The sequence below is a fragment of the Narcine bancroftii genome, chromosome 12 (genome assembly GCF_036971445.1).
Source record: "Narcine bancroftii isolate sNarBan1 chromosome 12, sNarBan1.hap1, whole genome shotgun sequence".
In the NCBI taxonomy this organism is placed as follows: Eukaryota; Metazoa; Chordata; class Chondrichthyes; order Torpediniformes; family Narcinidae; genus Narcine; species Narcine bancroftii.
In genome coordinates, this window is record NC_091480.1 from 48,680,005 (window position 1) to 48,703,385 (window position 23,381).

Consider the following 23,381-nt stretch of genomic DNA (forward strand, 5'->3'; position numbering starts at 1 on the left):
TTGAGGGAGGGGAAGGGATCTACAGCAGTGACAGAGAGTGGGTCTGTGGGAATGAACTGCAACAGTGACCATGATTGGGACAGTGAGAGTGACCTACAGCAGTGATTGTCATTGGGTCAGTGCGAGTAACCTACAGCTGTGTCAGTGAGTGGGTCAGTGGGGGTGACCGACAGCAGTGACAGCGAGTGGGTCAGTGGGAGTAATCTACAGCAGTGACAGAGAGTGGGTCAGTGGGATTGACCTACAGCAGTGACCGTGATTGGGTCAGTGGGAATGACCTACAGCAATGATAGTGAGTGGGTCAGTGGGAGTGACCTACAGCAGTGACCATGATTGGGTTAGTGGAAGTCACCTACAGGAGTAACCATGATTGGGTGAGTGGGAGTGACCTACAGCAGAGAGAGTGAGTGGGTCAGTGGGAGTGTCTGACAGCCGTGACAGTGAGTGTTTCAGTGGGAATGAACTACAGCAGTGACAGTGAGTGGGTCAGTGGGAATGACCTACAGCAGTGGCTGTGATTCGGTCAGTGGGAGTGACCTAAAGCAGTGACCGTGATTGAGGGAGGTGAAGTGATCTACAGCAGTGACAGAGAGTGGGTCTGTCGGAATGAACTGCAACAGTGACCATTATTGGGACAGTGAGAGTAAACTACAGCAGTGATTGTGATTGGGTCAGTGGGAGTAACCTACAGCAGTGTCAGTGAGTGGCTCAGGGGGAGTAATCTACAGCAGTGACTGAGAGTGGGTCAGTGGGATTGACCTACAGCAGTGACCGTGATTGGGTCAGTGGGAATGACCTACAGCAATGATAGTGAGAGCGTCAGTGGGGGTGACCTACAGCAGAGACACAGATATGGTAAGTGGGAGTGACCTACAGCAGTGACCATGATTGGGTGAGTTGGAGTGACCTACAGCAGTGACTATGAGTTGGTCAGTGAGAGTCACATACAGCAGTGACAGTGAGTGGGTCAGTGGGAGTGGCTGACAGCAGTGACATCATTGAGTGGTTCAGTAGGAATGACCTACAGCATTGACGATGATTGGGTCAGTGGGAATGACCTACAGCAGTGAGCGCGATTGGGTCAGTGGGAGTTCTCTACATCAGTGTCTGAGAGTGTGTCAGTGGGATTGACCTACAGCAGTGACCGTGATTGGGTCAGTGGAAGCGACCTACATCAGTAACCATGATTGGGTGAGTGGGAGTGACCTACATCAGTGACTGTGATTGGGTCAGCGGGAGTGACCTACAGCAGTGGCTGTGATTGGGTCAGTGGGAGTGACCTAAAGCAGTGACCGTGATTGAGTCAGGGGAGTGATCTACAGCAGTGACAGTAAGTGGGTCAGTGGGAGTGGCTGACAGCAGTGACATTGAGTGGTTCAGTGGGAATGACCTACAGCATTGACAATGAGTGGTTCAGTGGGAGTGACCTACAGCAGTGACCATGATTGGGTCAGTGGGAATGTCCAACAGCATTGACGATGATTGGGTCAGTGGGAATGACCTACAGCAGTGACCGTGATTAGGTCAGTTGGAGTGACCTACAGCAGTGACCGTGATTGTGTCAGTGGGAATGACCTACAGCAGTGACTGTGATTGGGTCAGTGGGAGTGACCTACGCAGTGAGAGTGAGTGTGTCAGTGGGAATGACCTTCAGCAGTGAATGAGATTGGGTCAGCTGGAGTAACCTACAGCAGTGGCTGTGATTGGGTCAGTGGGAGTGACCTAAAGCAGTGACCGTGATTGAGGGAGGGGAAGGGATCTACAGCAGTGACAGAGAGTGGGTCTGCGGGAATGAACTGCAACAGTGACCATGATTGGGACAGTGAGAGTGACCTACAGCAGTGATTGTCATTGGGTCAGTGGGAGTAACCTACAGCTGTGTCAGTGAGTGGGTCAGTGGGAGTGGCCGACAGCAGTGAAAGCGAGTGGGTCAGTGGGAGTAATCTACAGCAGTGACTGAGAGTGGATCAGTGGGATTGACCTACAGCAGTGACCGTGATTGGGTCAGTGGGAATGACCTACAGCAATGATAGTGAGTGGGTCAGTGGGAGTGACCAAAAGCAGTGACCGTGATTGAGTGAGTGGAAGTGATCTACAGCAGTGACAGTGAGTGGGTCTGTGGGAATGAACTGCAACAGTGACCATGATTGGGGCAGTGAGAGTGAACTACAGCAGAGATTGGGATTGGGTCAGTGGGAGTAACCTACAGCAGTGACAGTGAGTGGGTCAGTGGGATTGTCCTACACCAGTGACCGTGATTGGGTCAGTGGGAATAACCTACAGCAATGATAGTGAGAGCGTCAGTGGGGGTGACCTACAGCAGAGACAGTGATATGGTAAGTGGGAGTGACCTACAGCAGTGACCATGATTGGGTGAGTGGGAGTAACCTAAAGCAGTGACTATGAGTTGGTCAGTGAGAGTCACCTACAGCAGTGACAGTGAGTGGGTCAGTGGGAGTGGCTGACAGCAGTTACATTGATTGGTTCAGTAGGAATGACCTACACCTGTGACAGTGAGCGGTTCAGTGGGGGTGACCTACAGCAGTGACCATGATTGGGTCAGTGGGAATGACCTACAGCAGTGAGAGCGATTGGGTAAGTGGGAGTGACCTAGAGCAGTGACCGTGATTGTGTCAGTGGGAATGACCTACCGCAGTGACTGTGATTGGGTCAGTGGGAGTGACCTACGCAGTGAGAGTGAGTGGGTCAGTGGGAATGACCTTCAGCAGTGAATGAGATTGAGTCAGCGGGAGTGACCTACAGCAGTGGCTGTGATGGGTTCTGTGGGAATGAACTGCAACAGTGACCATGATTGGGACAGTGAGAATGACCTTCAGCAGTGATTGTGATTGGGTCAGTGGGAGTAACCTACAGCAGTGTCAGTGAGTGGGTCAGTGGGAGTGACCGACAGCAGTGACTGAGAGTGCGTCAGTGGGATTGACCTACAGCAGTGACCGTGATTGGGTAAGTGGGAATGACCGAGAGCAATGATAGTGAGACGGTCAGTGGGAGCGACCTACAGCAGTGACCATGATTGGGTCAGTGGGAGTGACCTACAGCAGTAACAATGATTGGTTGAGTAGGAGTGACAATCAGCAGTGACAGTGAGTGGGTCAGTGGGAGTGGTTGACAGCAGTGACAGTGAGTGTTTCAGTGGGAATTACCTACAGCTTCGACAGTGAGTGGGACAGTGGGATTGACCTACAGCAGTGACCATGATATGGTCAGTGGGAAAGACCTACAGCAGTGACTGTGATTGGGTCAGTGGGAATGACCTACAGCAGCGACATTAATTGGGTCAGTGGGAATGACATACAGCAGTGACTGTGATTGGGGCAATGGGAGTGACCTACAGCAGTGACCGTGATTGGGCCAGTTGCAGTACCCTACAGCTGTTCGAGTGAGTGGATCAGTGGGAATGACCTACAGCAGTGACTGTGATTGGGTCAGCAGGAGTGACCTACAGCAGTGACTATGATAGGGTCAGTGGGAGTGACCTACGCAGTGACATTGAGTGGGTCTGTGGGAATCATCTGCAACAGTGACCATGATTGGGACAGTGAGAGTGAACTACAGCAGTGATTGTGATTGGGTCAGTGGGAGTAACGTACAGCAGTGTCAGTGAGTGGGTCAGTGGGAGTGACCGACAGCAGTGACAGTGAGCGGGTCAGTGGGAATGACCTACAGCAATGATAGTGAGACGGTCAGTGGGAGTGACCTACAGCAGAGACCGTGATTAGGTAAGTGGGAGCCACCTACAGCAGTGACCATGATTGGGTCAGTGGGAGTGACCTACATCAGTAACCATGATTGGGTGAGTGACTGAGAGTGCGTCAGTGGGATTAACCTACAGCAGTGACCGTGATTGGGTCAATGGGAATGACCTACAGCAATGATAGTGAGTGGGTCAGTGGGAGTGACCTACAGCAGTGAACATGATTGGGTCAGTGGGAATGACCTACAGCAGTGTCTATGATAGGGTCAGTGGGAGTGACCTACGCAGTGCCAGTGAGTGGGTCTGGGGAAATCATCTGCAACAGTGACCATGATTGGGACAGTGAGAGCGACCTACAGCAGTGACTGTGCTTGGGACAGTGGGAGTAACCTTCAGCAGTGACTGTCTGTGGGTCAGTGGGAGTGACAGACAGCAGCGACAGTGAGTTGGTCAGGGGGAGTAATCTACAGCAGTGACTGAGAGTGGGTCAGCTGGATTGAACTACAGCAGTGACCGTGATTGGGTCAGTGGGAGTGACCTACAGCAATGATAGTGAGAGCGTCAGTGGGGGCGACCTACAGCAGAGACAGTAATATGGTAAGTGGGAGTGACCTACAGTAGTGACCATGATTGGGTGAGTGGGACTGACCTACAGCAGTGACTATGAGTTGGTCAGTGATAGTCACCTACAGCAGTGGCTGTGATTGGGTCAGTGGGATTGACCTAAAGCAGTTACCGTGATTGAGGGAGGGGAAGTCATCTACAGCAGTGACAGAGAGTGGGTCTCTGTGATTGACCTACAGAAGTGACCGAGATTGGGTCAGTGGGAATGACCTACAGCAATGATAGTGAGAGCGTCATTGGGAGTAACCTACAGCAGTGTCAGTGAGCGGGTCAGTGGGAAAAATCGACAGCAGTGACAGTGAGAGGGTCAGTGGGAGTGACATACAGCAGTGACCGTGATTGTGTCAGTAGGAATAACCTACAGCAGCGACTGTGATTGGGTCAGTGGGAGTGACCTTCGCAGTGAGTGTGAGTGGGTCAGTGGGAATGACCATCAGCAGTGACAGTGAGTGGGTCAGTGGGAGTAATCTACAGCAGTGACTGAGAGTGCGTCAGTGGGATTGACCTACAGCAGTGACCTTGATTGGGTCAGTGGGAATGACTTACAGCAATGATAGTAAGTGGGACAGTGGGAGTGACCTACAGCAGTGACTGTGATTGGGTCAGCGGGAGTGACCTACAGCAGTGGCTGTGATTGGGTCAGTGGGATTGACCTAAAGCAGTGACCGTGATTGAGTCAGTGGGAGTGATCTACAGCAGTGAGAGTGAGTGGGTCAGTGGGAGTGGCTGACAGCAGTGACACTGATTGGTTCAGTGGGAATGACCTACAGCATTGACAATGAGTGGTTCAGTGGGAATGTCCAACAGCATTGACGATGATTGGGTCAGTGGGAATGACCTACAGCAGTGACCGTGATTGGGTCAGTTGGAGCGACCTACAGCAGTGACCATGATTGTGTCAGTGGAAATGACCTACAGCAGTGACTGTGATTGGGTCAGTGGGAGTGACCTACGCAGTGAGAGTGAGTGGGTCAGTGGGAATGACCTTCAGCAGTGAATGAGATTGGGTAAGCTGGATTAACCTACAGCAGTGGCTCTGATTGGGTCTGTGGGAGTGACCTAAAGCAGTGACCGTGATTGAGGGAGGGGAAGGGATCTACAGCAGTGACAGAGAGTGGGTCTGTGGGAATGAACTGCAACAGTGACCATGATTGGGACAGTGAGAGTGACCTACAGCAGTGATTGTCATTGGGTCAGTGCGAGTAACCTACAGCTGTGTCAGTGAGTGGGTCAGTGGGGGTGACCGACAGCAGTGACAGCGAGTGGGTCAGTGGGAGTAATCTACAGCAGTGACAGAGAGTGGGTCAGTGGGATTGACCTACAGCAGTGACCGTGATTGGGTCAGTGGGAATGACCTACAGCAATGATAGTGAGTGGGTCAGTGGGAGTGACCTACAGCAGTGACCATGATTGGGTTAGTGGAAGTCACCTACAGGAGTAACCATGATTGGGTGAGTGGGAGTGACCTACAGCAGAGAGAGTGAGTGGGTCAGTGGGAGTGTCTGACAGCCGTGACAGTGAGTGTTTCAGTGGGAATGAACTACAGCAGTGACAGTGAGTGGGTCAGTGGGAATGACCTACAGCAGTGGCTGTGATTCGGTCAGTGGGAGTGACCTAAAGCAGTGACCGTGATTGAGGGAGGTGAAGTGATCTACAGCAGTGACAGAGAGTGGGTCTGTCGGAATGAACTGCAACAGTGACCATTATTGGGACAGTGAGAGTAAACTACAGCAGTGATTGTGATTGGGTCAGTGGGAGTAACCTACAGCAGTGTCAGTGAGTGGCTCAGGGGGAGTAATCTACAGCAGTGACTGAGAGTGGGTCAGTGGGATTGACCTACAGCAGTGACCGTGATTGGGTCAGTGGGAATGACCTACAGCAATGATAGTGAGAGCGTCAGTGGGGGTGACCTACAGCAGAGACACAGATATGGTAAGTGGGAGTGACCTACAGCAGTGACCATGATTGGGTGAGTTGGAGTGACCTACAGCAGTGACTATGAGTTGGTCAGTGAGAGTCACATACAGCAGTGACAGTGAGTGGGTCAGTGGGAGTGGCTGACAGCAGTGACATCATTGAGTGGTTCAGTAGGAATGACCTACAGCATTGACGATGATTGGGTCAGTGGGAATGACCTACAGCAGTGAGCGCGATTGGGTCAGTGGGAGTTCTCTACATCAGTGTCTGAGAGTGTGTCAGTGGGATTGACCTACAGCAGTGACCGTGATTGGGTCAGCGGGAGTGACCTACAGCAGTGACTATGATAGGGTCAGTGGGAGTGACCTACAGCAATGATAGTGAGAGCGTCAGTGGGGGCGACCTACAGCAGAGACAGTAATATGGTAAGTGGGAGTGACCTACAGTAGTGACCATGATTGGGTGAGTGGGACTTACCTACAGCAGTGACTATGAGTTGGTCAGTGATAGTCACCTACAGCAGTGGCTGTGATTGGGTCAGTGGGATTGACCTAAAGCAGTTACCGTGATTGAGGGAGGGGAAGTCATCTACAGCAGTGACAGAGAGTGGGTCTCTGTGATTGACCTACAGAAGTGACCGAGATTGGGTCAGTGGGAATGACCTACAGCAATGATAGTGAGAGCGTCATTGGGAGTAACCTACAGCAGTGTCAGTGAGCGGGTCAGTGGGAAAAATCGACAGCAGTGACAGTGAGAGGGTCAGTGGGAGTGACATACAGCAGTGACCGTGATTGTGTCAGTAGGAATAACCTACAGCAGCGACTGTGATTGGGTCAGTGGGAGTGACCTTCGCAGTGAGTGTGAGTGGGTCAGTGGGAATGACCATCAGCAGTGACAGTGAGTGGGTCAGTGGGAGTAATCTGCAGCAGTGACTGAGAGTGCGTCAGTGGGATTGACCTACAGCAGTGACCTTGATTGGGTCAGTGGGAATGACTTACAGCAATGATAGTAAGTGGGACAGTGGGAGTGACCTACAGCAGTGACTGTGATTGGGTCAGCGGGAGTGACCTACAGCAGTGGCTGTGATTGGGTCAGTGGGATTGACCTAAAGCAGTGACCGTGATTGAGTCAGTGGGAGTGATCTACAGCAGTGAGAGTGAGTGGGTCAGTGGGAGTGGCTGACAGCAGTGACACTGATTGGTTCAGTGGGAATGACCTACAGCATTGACAATGAGTGGTTCAGTGGGAATGTCCAACAGCATTGACGATGATTGGGTCAGTGGGAATGACCTACAGCAGTGACCGTGATTGGGTCAGTTGGAGCGACCTACAGCAGTGACCATGATTGTGTCAGTGGAAATGACCTACAGCAGTGACTGTGATTGGGTCAGTGGGAGTTACCTACGCAGTGAGAGTGAGTGGGTCAGTGGGAATGACCTTCAGCAGTGAATGAGATTGGGTAAGCTGGATTAACCTACAGCAGTGGCTCTGATTGGGTCTGTGGGAGTGACCTAAAGCAGTGACCGTGATTGAGGGAGGGGAAGGGATCTACAGCAGTGACAGAGAGTGGGTCTGTGGGAATGAACTGCAACAGTGACCATGATTGGGACAGTGAGAGTGACCTACAGCAGTGATTGTCATTGGGTCAGTGCGAGTAACCTACAGCTGTGTCAGTGAGTGGGTCAGTGGGGGTGACCGACAGCAGTGACAGCGAGTGGGTCAGTGGGAGTAATCTACAGCAGTGACAGAGAGTGGGTCAGTGGGATTGACCTACAGCAGTGACCGTTATTGGGTCAGTGGGAATGACCTACAGCAATGATAGTGAGTGGGTCAGTGGGAGTGACCTACAGCAGTGACCATGATTGGGTTAGTGGAAGTCACCTACAGGAGTAACCATGATTGGGTGAGTGGGAGTGACCTACAGCAGAGAGAGTGAGTGGGTCAGTGGGAGTGTCTGACAGCCGTGACAGTGAGTGTTTCAGTGGGAATGAACTACAGCAGTGACAGTGAGTGGGTCAGTGGGAATGACCTACAGCAGTGGCTGTGATTCGGTCAGTGGGAGTGACCTAAAGCAGTGACCGTGATTGAGGGAGGTGAAGTGATCTACAGCAGTGACAGAGAGTGGGTCTGTCGGAATGAACTGCAACAGTGACCATTATTGGGACAGTGAGAGTAAACTACAGCAGTGATTGTGATTGGGTCAGTGGGAGTAACCTACAGCAGTGTCAGTGAGTGGCTCAGGGGGAGTAATCTACAGCAGTGACTGAGAGTGGGTCAGTGGGATTGACCTACAGCAGTGACCGTGATTGGGTCAGTGGGAATGACCTACAGCAATGATAGTGAGAGCGTCAGTGGGGGTGACCTACAGCAGAGACACAGATATGGTAAGTGGGAGTGACCTACAGCAGTGACCATGATTGGGTGAGTTGGAGTGACCTACAGCAGTGACTATGAGTTGGTCAGTGAGAGTCACATACAGCAGTGACAGTGAGTGGGTCAGTGGGAGTGGCTGACAGCAGTGACATCATTGAGTGGTTCAGTAGGAATGACCTACAGCATTGACGATGATTGGGTCAGTGGGAATGACCTACAGCAGTGAGCGCGATTGGGTCAGTGGGAGTTCTCTACATCAGTGTCTGAGAGTGTGTCAGTGGGATTGACCTACAGCAGTGACCGTGATTGGGTCAGTGGAAGCGACCTACATCAGTAACCATGATTGGGTGAGTGGGAGTGACCTACATCAGTGACTGTGATTGGGTCAGCGGGAGTGACCTACAGCAGTGGCTGTGATTGGGTCAGTGGGAGTGACCTAAAGCAGTGACCGTGATTGAGTCAGGGGAGTGATCTACAGCAGTGACAGTAAGTGGGTCAGTGGGAGTGGCTGACAGCAGTGACATTGAGTGGTTCAGTGGGAATGACCTACAGCATTGACAATGAGTGGTTCAGTGGGAGTGACCTACAGCAGTGACCATGATTGGGTCAGTGGGAATGTCCAACAGCATTGACGATGATTGGGTCAGTGGGAATGACCTACAGCAGTGACCGTGATTAGGTCAGTTGGAGTGACCTACAGCAGTGACCGTGATTGTGTCAGTGGGAATGACCTACAGCAGTGACTGTGATTGGGTCAGTGGGAGTGACCTACGCAGTGAGAGTGAGTGTGTCAGTGGGAATGACCTTCAGCAGTGAATGAGATTGGGTCAGCTGGAGTAACCTACAGCAGTGGCTGTGATTGGGTCAGTGGGAGTGACCTAAAGCAGTGACCGTGATTGAGGGAGGGGAAGGGATCTACAGCAGTGACAGAGAGTGGGTCTGCGGGAATGAACTGCAACAGTGACCATGATTGGGACAGTGAGAGTGACCTACAGCAGTGATTGTCATTGGGTCAGTGGGAGTAACCTACAGCTGTGTCAGTGAGTGGGTCAGTGGGAGTGGCCGACAGCAGTGAAAGCGAGTGGGTCAGTGGGAGTAATCTACAGCAGTGACTGAGAGTGGATCAGTGGGATTGACCTACAGCAGTGACCGTGATTGGGTCAGTGGGAATGACCTACAGCAATGATAGTGAGTGGGTCAGTGGGAGTGACCAAAAGCAGTGACCGTGATTGAGTGAGTGGAAGTGATCTACAGCAGTGACAGTGAGTGGGTCTGTGGGAATGAACTGCAACAGTGACCATGATTGGGGCAGTGAGAGTGAACTACAGCAGAGATTGGGATTGGGTCAGTGGGAGTAACCTACAGCAGTGACAGTGAGTGGGTCAGTGGGATTGTCCTACACCAGTGACCGTGATTGGGTCAGTGGGAATAACCTACAGCAATGATAGTGAGAGCGTCAGTGGGGGTGACCTACAGCAGAGACAGTGATATGGTAAGTGGGAGTGACCTACAGCAGTGACCATGATTGGGTGAGTGGGAGTGACCTAAAGCAGTGACTATGAGTTGGTCAGTGAGAGTCACCTACAGCAGTGACAGTGAGTGGGTCAGTGGGAGTGGCTGACAGCAGTTACATTGATTGGTTCAGTAGGAATGACCTACACCTGTGACAGTGAGCGGTTCAGTGGGGGTGACCTACAGCAGTGACCATGATTGGGTCAGTGGGAATGACCAACAGCATTGACGATGATTGGGTCAGTGGGAATGACCTACAGCAGTGAGAGCGATTGGGTCAGTGGGAGTGACCTAGAGCAGTGACCGTGATTGTGTCAGTGGGAATGACCTACCGCAGTGACTGTGATTGGGTTAGTGGGAGTGACCTACGCAGTGAGAGTGAGTGGGTCAGTGGGAATGACCTTCAGCAGTGAATGAGATTGAGTCAGCGGGAGTGACCTACAGCAGTGGCTGTGATGCGTTCTGTGGGAATGAACTGCAACAGTGACCATGATTGGGACAGTGAGAATGACCTTCAGCAGTGATTGTGATTGGGTCAGTGGGACTAACCTACAGCAGTGTCAGTGAGTGGGTCAGTGGGAGTGACCGACAGCAGTGACTGAGAGTGCGTCAGTGGGATTGACCTACAGCAGTGACCGTGATTGGGTAAGTGGGAATGACCGAGAGCAATGATAGTGAGACGGTCAGTGGGAGCGACCTACAGCAGTGACCATGATTGGGTCAGTGGGAGTGACCTACAGCAGTAACAATGATTGGGTGAGTGGGAGTGGCAATCAGCAGTGACAGTGAGTGGGTCAGTGGGAGTGGTTGACAGCAGTGACTGTGATTGGGTCAGCGGGAGTGACCTACAGCAGTGGCTCTGATTGTGTCAGTGGGAATGACCTACAGCAGTGACTATGATAGTGTCAGTGGGAGTGACCTACGCAGTGACTGTGAGTGGGTCTGTGGGAATCATCTGCAACAATGACCATGATTGGGACAGTGGGAATGACCAACAGCATTCACGATGATTGGGTCAGTGGGAATGAACTACAGCAGTGACCGTGATTGGGTCAGTTGGAGTGACCTACAGCAGTGTCAGTGAGTGGGTCAGTGGGAATGACCTACAGCAATGATAGTGAGAGCGTCAGTGGGAGTGACCTACAGCAGAGACAGTGATATGGTGAGTGGGAGTGACCTACAGCAGTGACCATGATTGGGTGAGTGGGAGTGACCTCCAGCAGTGACTATGATTTGGTCAGTGAGAGTCACCTAGAGCAGTGACAGTGAGTGGGTCAGTGGGAGTGGCTGACAGCAGTGACATTGAGAGGTTCAGAGGGAATGAGCTAGAGCAGTGACAGTGAGTGGTTCAGTGGGAGTGACCTACAGCAGTGACCAAGATAGGGTCAGTGGGAATGACCTACAGCATTGACGATGATTGGGTCTGTGGGAATGACCTACAGCAGTGACCGTGATTGGGTCAGTGGGAGTGACATACTGTAGTGACCGAGATTGTGTCGGTACGAATGACCTACAGCAGGGACAGTGATTGGGTCAGTGGGAGTGACCTACGCAGTGAGTTTGAGTGGGTCAGTGGGAATGACCTTCAGCAGTGACAGTGAGTGGGTCAGTGGGAGTAATCTACAGCAGTGACTGAGAGTGCGTCAGTGGAATTGACCTACAGCAGTGACCGTGATTGGGTCAGTGGGAATGACCTACAGCAATGATAGTGAGTGGGTCAGTGGGAGTGACCTACAGCAGTGACCATGATTGGGTCAGTGGAAGTGACCTACAGCTGTGTCAGTGAGTGGGTCAGTGGGAGTGGCCGACAGCAGTGAAAGCGAGTGGGTCAGTGGGAGTAATCTACAGCAGTGACTGAGAGTGGATCAGTGGGATTGACCTACAGCAGTGACCGTGATTGGGTCAGTGGAAATGACCTACAGCAGAGACAGTGATATGGTAAGTGGGAGTGACCTACAGCAGTGACCATGATTGGGGCAGTGAGAGTGAACTACAGCAGAGATTGGGATTGGGTCAGTGGGAGTAACCTACAGCAGTGACAGTGAGTGGGTCAGTGGGATTGTCCTACACCAGTGACCGTGATTGGGTCAGTGGGAATAACCTACAGCAATGATAGTGAGAGCGTCAGTGGGGGTGACCTACAGCAGAGACAGTGATATGGTAAGTGGGAGTGACCTACAGCAGTGACCATGATTGGGTGAGTGGGAGTGACCTAAAGCAGTGACTATGAGTTGGTCAGTGAGAGTCACCTACAGCAGTGACAGTGAGTGGGTCAGTGGGAGTGGCTGACAGCAGTTACATTGATTGGTTCAGTAGGAATGACCTACACCTGTGACAGTGAGCGGTTCAGTGGGGGTGACCTACAGCAGTGACCATGATTGGGTCAGTGGGAATGACCAACAGCATTGACGATGATTGGGTCAGTGGGAATGACCTACAGCAGTGAGAGCGATTGGGTCAGTGGGAGTGACCTAGAGCAGTGACCGTGATTGTGTCAGTGGGAATGACCTACCGCAGTGACTGTGATTGGGTTAGTGGGAGTGACCTACGCAGTGAGAGTGAGTGGGTCAGTGGGAATGACCTTCAGCAGTGAATGAGATTGAGTCAGCGGGAGTGACCTACAGCAGTGGCTGTGATGCGTTCTGTGGGAATGAACTGCAACAGTGACCATGATTGGGACAGTGAGAATGACCTTCAGCAGTGATTGTGATTGGGTCAGTGGGACTAACCTACAGCAGTGTCAGTGAGTGGGTCAGTGGGAGTGACCGACAGCAGTGACTGAGAGTGCGTCAGTGGGATTGACCTACAGCAGTGACCGTGATTGGGTAAGTGGGAATGACCGAGAGCAATGATAGTGAGACGGTCAGTGGGAGCGACCTACAGCAGTGACCATGATTGGGTCAGTGGGAGTGACCTACAGCAGTAACAATGATTGGGTGAGTGGGAGTGGCAATCAGCAGTGACAGTGAGTGGGTCAGTGGGAGTGGTTGACAGCAGTGACTGTGATTGGGTCAGCGGGAGTGACCTACAGCAGTGGCTCTGATTGTGTCAGTGGGAATGACCTACAGCAGTGACTATGATAGTGTCAGTGGGAGTGACCTACGCAGTGACTGTGAGTGGGTCTGTGGGAATCATCTGCAACAATGACCATGATTGGGACAGTGGGAATGACCAACAGCATTCACGATGATTGGGTCAGTGGGAATGAACTACAGCAGTGACCGTGATTGGGTCAGTTGGAGTGACCTACAGCAGTGTCAGTGAGTGGGTCAGTGGGAATGACCTACAGCAATGATAGTGAGAGCGTCAGTGGGAGTGACCTACAGCAGAGACAGTGATATGGTGAGTGGGAGTGACCTACAGCAGTGACCATGATTGGGTGAGTGGGAGTGACCTCCAGCAGTGACTATGATTTGGTCAGTGAGAGTCACCTAGAGCAGTGACAGTGAGTGGGTCAGTGGGAGTGGCTGACAGCAGTGACATTGAGAGGTTCAGAGGGAATGAGCTAGAGCAGTGACAGTGAGTGGTTCAGTGGGAGTGACCTACAGCAGTGACCAAGATAGGGTCAGTGGGAATGACCTACAGCATTGACGATGATTGGGTCTGTGGGAATGACCTACAGCAGTGACCGTGATTGGGTCAGTGGGAGTGACATACTGTAGTGACCGAGATTGTGTCGGTACGAATGACCTACAGCAGGGACAGTGATTGGGTCAGTGGGAGTGACCTACGCAGTGAGTTTGAGTGGGTCAGTGGGAATGACCTTCAGCAGTGACAGTGAGTGGGTCAGTGGGAGTAATCTACAGCAGTGACTGAGAGTGCGTCAGTGGAATTGACCTACAGCAGTGACCGTGATTGGGTCAGTGGGAATGACCTACAGCAATGATAGTGAGTGGGTCAGTGGGAGTGACCTACAGCAGTGACCATGATTGGGTCAGTGGAAGTGACCTACAGCTGTGTCAGTGAGTGGGTCAGTGGGAGTGGCCGACAGCAGTGAAAGCGAGTGGGTCAGTGGGAGTAATCTACAGCAGTGACTGAGAGTGGATCAGTGGGATTGACCTACAGCAGTGACCGTGATTGGGTCAGTGGAAATGACCTACAGCAGAGACAGTGATATGGTAAGTGGGAGTGACCTACAGCAGTGACCATGATTGGGTGAGTGGGAGTGACCTAAAGCAGTGACTATGAGTTGGTCAGTGAGAGTCACCTACAGCAGTGACAGTGAGTGGTTCAGTGGGAGTGGCTGACAGCAGTTACATTGATTGGTTCAGTAGGAATGACCTACACCTGTGACAGTGAGCGGTTCAGTGGGGGTGACCTACAGCAGTGACCATGATTGGGTCAGTGGGAATGACCAACAGCATTGACGATGATTGGGTCAGTGGGAATGACCTACAGCAGTGAGAGCGATTGGGTCAGTGGGAGTGACCTAGAGCAGTGACCGTGATTGTGTCAGTGGGAATGACCTACCGCAGTGACTGTGATTGGGTTAGTGGGAGTGACCTACGCAGTGAGAGTGAGTGGGTCAGTGGGAATGACCTTCAGCAGTGAATGAGATTGAGTCAGCGGGAGTGACCTACAGCAGTGGCTGTGATGGGTTCTGTGGGAATGAACTGCAACAGTGACCATGATTGGGACAGTGAGAATGACCTTCAGCAGTGATTGTGATTGGGTCAGTGGGACTAACCTACAGCAGTGTCAGTGAGTGGGTCAGTGGGAGTGACCGACAGCAGTGACCGTGATTGGGTAAGTGGGAATGACCGAGAGCAATGATAGTGAGACGGTCAGTGGGAGCGACCTACAGCAGTGACCATGATTGGGTCAGTGGGAGTGACCTACAGCAGTGATTGTGATTGGGTCAGTGGGACTAACCTACAGCAGTGTCAGTGAGTGGGTCAGTGGGAGTGACCGACAGCAGTGACTGAGAGTGCGTCAGTGGGATTGACCTACAGCAGTGACCGTGATTGGGTAAGTGGGAATGACCGAGAGCAATGATAGTGAGACGGTCAGTGGGAGCGACCTACAGCAGTGACCATGATTGGGTCAGTGGGAGTGACCTACAGCAGTAACAATGATTGGGTGAGTGGGAGTGGCAATCAGCAGTGACAGTGAGTGGGTCAGTGGGAGTGGTTGACAGCAGTGACTGTGATTGGGTCAGCGGGAGTGACCTACAGCAGTGGCTCTGATTGTGTCAGTGGGAATGACCTACAGCAGTTACTATGATAGTGTCAGTGGGAGTGACCTACGCAGTGACAGTGAGTGGGTCTGTGGGAATCATCTGCAACAATGACCATGATTGGGACAGTGGGAATGACCAACAGCATTCACGATGATTGGGTCAGTGGGAATGAACTACAGCAGTGACCGTGATTGGGTCAGTTGGAGTGACCTACAGCAGTGTCAGTGAGTGGGTCAGTGGGAATGACCTACAGCAATGATAGTGAGAGCGTCAGTGGGAGTGACCTACAGCAGAGACAGTGATATGGTGAGTGGGAGTGACCGACAGCAGTGACCATGATTGGGTGAGTGGGAGTGACCTACAGCAGTGACTATGATTTGGTCAGTGAGAGTCACCTAGAGCAGTGACACTGAGTGGGTAAGTGGGAGTGGCTGACAGCAGTGACATTGAGAGGTTCAGAGGGAATGACCTACAGCAGTGACAGTGAGTGGTTCAGTGGGAGTGACCTACAGCAGTGACCAAGATAGGGTCAGTGGGAATGACCTACAGCATTGACGATGATTGGGTCTGTGGGAATGACCTACAGCAGTGACCGTGATTGGGTCAGTGGGAGTGACATACTGTAGTGACCGAGATTGTGTCGGTACGAATGACCTACAGCAGGGACAGTGATTGGGTCAGTGGGAGTGACCTACGCAGTGAGTTTGAGTGGGTCAGTGGGAATGACCTTCAGCAGTGACAGTGAGTGGGTCAGTGGGAGTAATCTACAGCAGTGACTGAGAGTGCGTCAGTGGAATTGACCTACAGCAGTGACCGTGATTGGGTCAGTGGGAATGACCTACAGCAATGATAGTGAGTGGGTCAGTGGGAGTGACCTACAGCAGTGACCATGATTGGGTCAGTGGAAGTGACCTACATCAGGAACCATGATTGGGTGAGTGGGAGTGACCTACATCAGTGACTGTGATTGGGTCAGCGGGAGTGACCTACAGCAGTGGCTGTGATTGGGTCAGTGGGAGTAATCTACATCAGTGTCTGAGAGTGTGTCAGTGGGATTGACCTACAGCAGTGACCGTGATTGGGTCAGTGGAAGTGACCTACATCAGTAACCATGATTGGGTGAGTGGGAGTGACCTACATCAGTGACTGTGATTGGTTCAGCGGGAGTGACCTAAAGCGGTGGCTGTGATTGGGTCAGTGGGAGTGTCCTAAAGCAGTGACCGTGATTGAGTCAGGTGAGTGATCTACAGCAGTGACAGTAAGTGGGTCAGTGGGAGTGGCTGACAGCAGTGACATTGAGTGGTTCAGTGGGAATGACCTACAGCATTGACAATGAGTGGTTCAGTGGGAGTGACCTACAGCAGTGACCATGATTGGGTCAGTGGGAATGTCCAACAGCATTGACGATGATTGAGTCAGTGAGAATGACCTACAGCAGTGACCGTGATTAGGTCAGTTGGAGTGACCTACAGCAGTGACCGTGATTGTGTCAGTGGGAATGACCTACAGCAGTGACTGTGATTGGGTCAGTGGGAGTGACCTACGCAGTGAGAGTGAGTGTGTCAGTGGGAATGACCTTCAGCAGTGAATGAGATTGGGTCAGCTGGAGTAACCTACAGCAGTGGCTGTGATTGGGTCAGTGGGAGTGACCTAAAGCAGTGACCGTGATTGAGGGAGGGGAAGGGATCTACAGCAGTGACAGAGAGTGGGTCTGCGGGAATGAACTGCAACAGTAACCATGATTGGGACAGTGAGAGTGACCTACAGCAGTGATTGTCATTGGGTCAGTGGGAGTAACCAACAGCTGTGTCAGTGAGTGGGTCAGTGGGAGTGGCCGACAGCAGTGAAAGCGAGTGGGTCAGTGGGAGTAATCTACAGCAGTGACTGAGAGTGGATCAGTGGGATTGACCTACAGCAGTGACCGTGATTGGGTCAGTGGGAATGACCTACAGCAATGATAGTGAGTGGGTCAGTGGGAGTGACCTAAAGCAGTGACCGTGATTGAGTGAGTGGAAGTGATCTACAGCAGTGACAGTGAGTGGGTCTGTGGGAATGAACTGCAACAGTGACCATGATTGGGGCAGTGAGAGTGAACTACAGCAGAGATTGGGATTGGGTCAGTGGGAGTAACCTACAGCAGTGACAGTGAGTGGGTCAGTGGGATTGTCCTACACCAGTGACCGTGATTGGGTCATTGGGAATAACCTACAGCAATGATAGTGAGAGCGTCAGTGGGGGTGACCTACAGCAGAGACAGTGATATGGTAAGTGGGAGTGACCTACAGCAGTGACCATGATTGGGTGAGTGGGAGTGACCTAAAGCAGTGACTATGAGTTTGTCAGTGAGAGTCACCTACAGCAGTGACAGTGAGTGGGTCAGTGGGAGTGGCTGACAGCAGTTACATTGATTGGTTCAGTAGGAATGACCTACACCTGTGACAGTGAGCGGTTCAGTGGGGGTGACCTACAGCATTGACCATGATTGGGTCAGTGGGAATGACCAACAGCATTGACGATGATTGGGTAAGTTGGAATGACCTACAGCAGTGAGAGCGATTGGGTCAGTGGGAGTGACCTAGAGCAGTGACCGTGATTGTGTCAGTGGGAATGACCTACCGCAGTGACTGTGATTGGGTCAGTGGGAGTGACCTACGCAGTGAGAGTGAGTGGGTCAGTGGGAATGACCTTCAGCAGTGAATGAGATTGAGTCAGCGGGAGTGACCTACAGCAGTGGCTGTGATGGGTTCTGTGGGAATGAACTGCAACAGTGACCATGATTGGGACAGTGAGAATGACCTTCAGCAGTGATTGTGATTGGGTCAGTGGGAGTAACCTACAGCAGTGTCAGTGAGTGGGTCAGTGGGAGTGACCGACAGCAGTGACTGAGAGTGCGTCAGTGGGATTGACCTACAGCAGTGACCGTGATTGGGTAAGTGGGAATGACCGAGAGCAATGATAGTGAGACGGTCAGTGGGAGCGACCTACAGCAGTGACCATGATTGGGTCAGTGGGAGTGACCTACAGCAGTAACAATGATTGGGTGAGTGGGAGTGGCAATCAGCAGTGACAGTGAGTGGGTCAGTGGGAGTGGTTGACAGCAGTGACAGTGAGTGTTTCAGTGGGAATTACCTACAGCTTCGACAGTGAGTGGGACAGTGGGATTGACCTACAGCAGTGACCATGATATGGTCAGTGGGAAAGACCTACAGCAGTGACTGTGATTGGGTCAGTGGGAATGACCTACAGCAGCGACATTAATTGGGTCAGTGGGAATGACATACAGCAGTGACTGTGATTGGGGCAATGGGAGTGACCTACAGCAGTGACCGTGATTGGGCCAGTTGCAGTACCCTACAGCTGTTAGAGTGAGTGGATCAGTGGGAATGACCTACAGCAGTGACTGTGATTGGGTCAGCGGGAGTGACCTACAGCAGTGACTATGATAGGGTCAGTGGGAGTGACCTACGCAGTGACAGTGAGTGGGTCTGTGGGAATCATCTGCAACAGTGACCATGATTGGGACAGTGAGAGTGAACTACAGCAGTGATTGTGATTGGGTCAGTGGGAGTAACGTACAGCAGTGTCAGTGAGTGGGTCAGTGAAAGTGACCGACAGCAGTGACAGTGAGTGGGTCAGTGGGAATGACCTACAGCAATGATAGTGAGACGGTCAGTGGGAGTGACCTACAGCAGAGACCGTGATTAGGTAAGTGGGAGCCACCTACAGCAGTGACCATGATTGGGTCAGTGGGAGTGACCTACATCAGTAACCATGATTGGGTGAGTGACTGAGAGTGCGTCAGTGGGATTAACCTACAGCAGTGACCGTGATTGGGTCAATGGGAATGACCTACAGCAATGATAGTGAGTGGGTCAGTGGGAGTGACCTACAGCAGTGACCATGATTGGGTCAGTGGTAATGACCTACAGCAGTGTCTATGATAGGGTCAGTGGGAGTGACCTACGCAGTGCCAGTGAGTGGGTCTGGGGGAATCATCTGCAACAGTGACCATGATTGGGACAGTGAGAGCGACCTACAGCAGTGACTGTGCTTGGGTCAGTGGGAGTAACCTTCAGCAGTGACTGTCTATGGGTAAGTGGGAGTGACAGACAGCAGCGACAGTGAGTTGGTCAGGGGTAGTAATCTACAGCAGTGACTGAGAGTGGGTCAGCTGGATTGACCTACAGCAGTGACCGTGATTGAGTCAGTGGGAGTGACCTACAGCAATGATAGTGAGAGCTTCAGTGGGGGCGACCTACAGCAGAGACAGTAATATGGTAAGTGGGAGTGACCTAGAGTAGTGACCATGATTGGGTGAGTGGGACTGACCTACAGCAGTGACTATGAGTTGGTCAGTGATAGTCACCTACAGCAGTGGCTGTGATTGGGTCAGTGGGATTGACCTAAAGCAGTTACCGTGATTTAGGGAGGGGAAGTGATCTACAGCATTGACAGAGAGTGGGTCTCTGTGATTGACCTACAGAAGTGACCGAGATTGGGTCAGTGGGAATGACCTACAGCAATGATAGTGAGAGCGTCATTGGGAGTAACCTACAGCAGTGTCAGTGAGTGGGTCAGTGGGAAAAATCGACAGCAGTGACAGTGAGTGGGTCAGTGGGAGTGACATACAGCAGTGACCGTGATTGTGTCAGAAGGAATAACCTACAGCAGCGACTGCGATTGGGTCAGTGGGAGTGACCTACGCAGTGAGTGTGAGTGGGTCAGTGGGAATGACCTTCAGCAATGACAGTGAGTGGGTCAGTGGGAGTAATCTACAGCAGTGACTGAGAGTGCGTCAGTGGGATTGACCTACAGCAGTGACCTTGATTGGGTCAGTGGGAATGACTTACAGCAATGATAGTAAGTGGTGCAGTGGGAGTGACCTACAGCAGTGACTGTGATTGGGTCACTGGGATTGACCTAAAGCAGTGACCGTGATTAAGTCAGTGGGAGTGATCTACAGCAGTGAGAGTGAGTGGGTCAGTGGGAGTGGCTGACAGCAGTGACACTGATTGGTTCAGTGGGAATGACCTACAGCATTGACAATGAGTGGTTCAGTGGGAGTGAACTACAGCAGTGACCATGATTGAGTCAGTGGGAATGTCCAACAGCATTGACGATGATTGGGTCAGTGGGAATGACCTACAGCAGTGACCGTGATTGGGTCAGTTGGAGCGACCTACAGCAGTGACCGTGATTGTGTCAGTGGAAATGACCTACAGCAGTGACTGTAATTGGGTCAGTGGGAGTGACCTACGCAGTGAGAGTGAGTGGGTCAGTGGGAATGACCTTCAGCAGTGAATGAGATTGGGTAAGCTGGATTAACCTACAGCAGTGGCTCTGATTGGGTCAGTGGGAGTGACCTAAAGCAGTGACCGTGATTGAGGGAGGGGAAGGGATCTACAGCAGTGACAGAGAGTGGGTCTGTGGGAATGAACTGCAACAGTGACCATGATTGGGACAGTGAGAGTGACCTACAGCAGTGATTGTCATTGGGTCAGTGCGAGTAACCTACAGCTGTGTCAGTGAGTGGGTCAGTGGGGGTGACCGACAGCAGTGACAGCGAGTGGGTCAGTGGGAGTAATCTACAGCAGTGACAGAGAGTGGGTCAGTGGGATTGACCTACAGCAGTGACCGTGATTGGGTCAGTGGGAATGACCTACAGCAATGATAGTGAGTGGTTCAGTGGTAGTGACCTACAGCAGTGACCATGATTGGGTTAGTGGAAGTCACCTACAGGAGTAACCATGATTGGGAGAGTGGGAGTGACCTACAGCAGAGAGAGTGAGTGGGTCAGTGGGAGTGTCTGACAGCCGTGACAGTGAGTGTTTCAGTGGGAATGAACTACAGCAGTGACAGTGAGTGGGTCAGTGGGAATGACCTACAGCAGTGGCTGTGATTCGGTCAGTGGGAGTGACCTAAAGCAGTGACCGTGATTGAGGGAGGTGAAGTGATCTACAGCAGTGACAGAGAGTGGGCCTGTCGGAATGAACTGCAACAGTGACCATTATTGGGACAGTGAGAGTAAACTACAGCAGTGATTGTGATTGGGTCAGTGGGAGTAACCTACAGCAGTGTCAGTGAGTGGGTCAGGGGGAGTAATCTACAGCAGTCACTGAGAGTGGGTCAGTGGGATTGACCTACATCAGTGACCGTGATTGGGTCAGTGGGAATAACCTACAGCAATGATAGTGAGAGCGTCAGTGGGGGTGACCTACAGCAGAGACACAGATATGGTAAGTGGGAGTGACCTACAGCAGTGACCATGATTAGGTGAGTTGGAGTGACCTACAGCAATGACTATGAGTTGGTCAGTGAGAGTCACATACAGCAGTGACAGTGAGTGGGTCAGTGGGAGTGGCTGACAGCAGTGACATTGAGTGGTTCAGTAGGAATGACCTACAGCATTGACGATGATTGGGTCAGTGGGAATGACCTACAGCAGTGAGCGCGATTGGGTCAGTGGGAGTAATCTACATCAGTGTCTGAGAGTGTGTCAGTGGGATTGACCTACAGCAGTGACCGTGATTGGGTAAGTGGAAGTGACCTACATCAGTAACCATGATTGGGTGAGTGGGAGTGACCTACATCAGTGACTGTGATTGGGTCAGTGGGAATGACCTACAGCAATGATAGTGAGTGGGTCAGTGGGAGTGACCTACAGCAGTGACCATGATTGGGTCAGTGGAAGTGACCTACTTCAGGAACCATGATTGGGTGAGTGGGAGTGACCTACATCAGTGACTGTGATTGGGTCAGCGGGAGTGACCTACAGCAGTGGCTGTGATTGGGTCAGTGGGAGTAATCTACATCAGTGTCTGAGAGTGTGTCAGTGGGATTGACCTACAGCAGTGACCGTGATTGGGTCAGTGGAAGTGACCTACATCAGTAACCATGATTGGGTGAGTGGGAGTGACCTACATCAGTGACTGTGATTGGGTCAGCGGGAGTGACCTAAAGCAGTGGCTGTGATTGGGTCAGTGGGAGTGTCCTAAAGCAGTGACCGTGATTGAGTCAGGGGAGTGATCTACAGCAGTGACAGTAAGTGGGTCAGTGGGAGTGGCTGACAGCAGTGACATTGAGTGGTTCAGTGGGAATGACCTACAGCATTGACAATGAGTGGTTCAGTGGGAGTGACCTACAGCAGTGACCATGATTGGGTCAGTGGGAATGTCCAACAGCATTGACGATGATTGAGTCAGTGAGAATGACCTACAGCAGTGACCGTGATTAGGTCAGTTGGAGTGACCTACAGCAGTGACCGTGATTGTGTCAGTGGGAATGACCTACAGCAGTGACTGTGATTGGGTCAGTGGGAGTGACCTACGCAGTGAGAGTGAGTGTGTCAGTGGGAATGACCTTCAGCAGTGAATGAGATTGGGTCAGCTGGAGTAACCTACAGCAGTGGCTGTGATTGGGTCAGTGGGAGTGACCTAATGCAGTGACCGTGATTGAGGGAGGGGAAGGGATCTACAGCAGTGACAGAGAGTGGGTCTGCGGGAATGAACTGCAACAGTAACCATGATTGGGACAGTGAGAGTGACCTACAGCAGTGATTGTCATTGGGTCAGTGGGAGTAACCTACAGCTTTGTCAGTGAGTGGGTCAGTGGGAGTGGCCGACAGCAGTGAAAGCGAGTGGGTCAGTGGGAGTAATCTACAGCAGTGACTGAGAGTGGATCAGTGGGATTGACCTACAGCAGTGACCGTGATTGGGTCAGTGGGAATGACCTACAGCAATGATAGTGAGTGGGTCAGTGGGAGTGACCTAAAGCAGTGACCGTGATTGAGTGAGTGGAAGTGATCTACAGCAGTGACAGTGAGTGGGTCCGTGGGAATGAACTGCAACAGTGACCATGATTGGGGCAGTGAGAGTGAACTACAGCAGAGATTGGGATTGGGTCAGTGGGAGTAACCTACAGCAGTGACAGTGAGTGGGTCAGTGGGATTGTCCTACACCAGTGACCGTGATTGGGTCAGTGGGAATAACCTACAGCAATGATAGTGAGAGCGTCAGTGGGGGTGACCTACAGCAGAGACAGTGATATGGTAAGTGGGAGTGA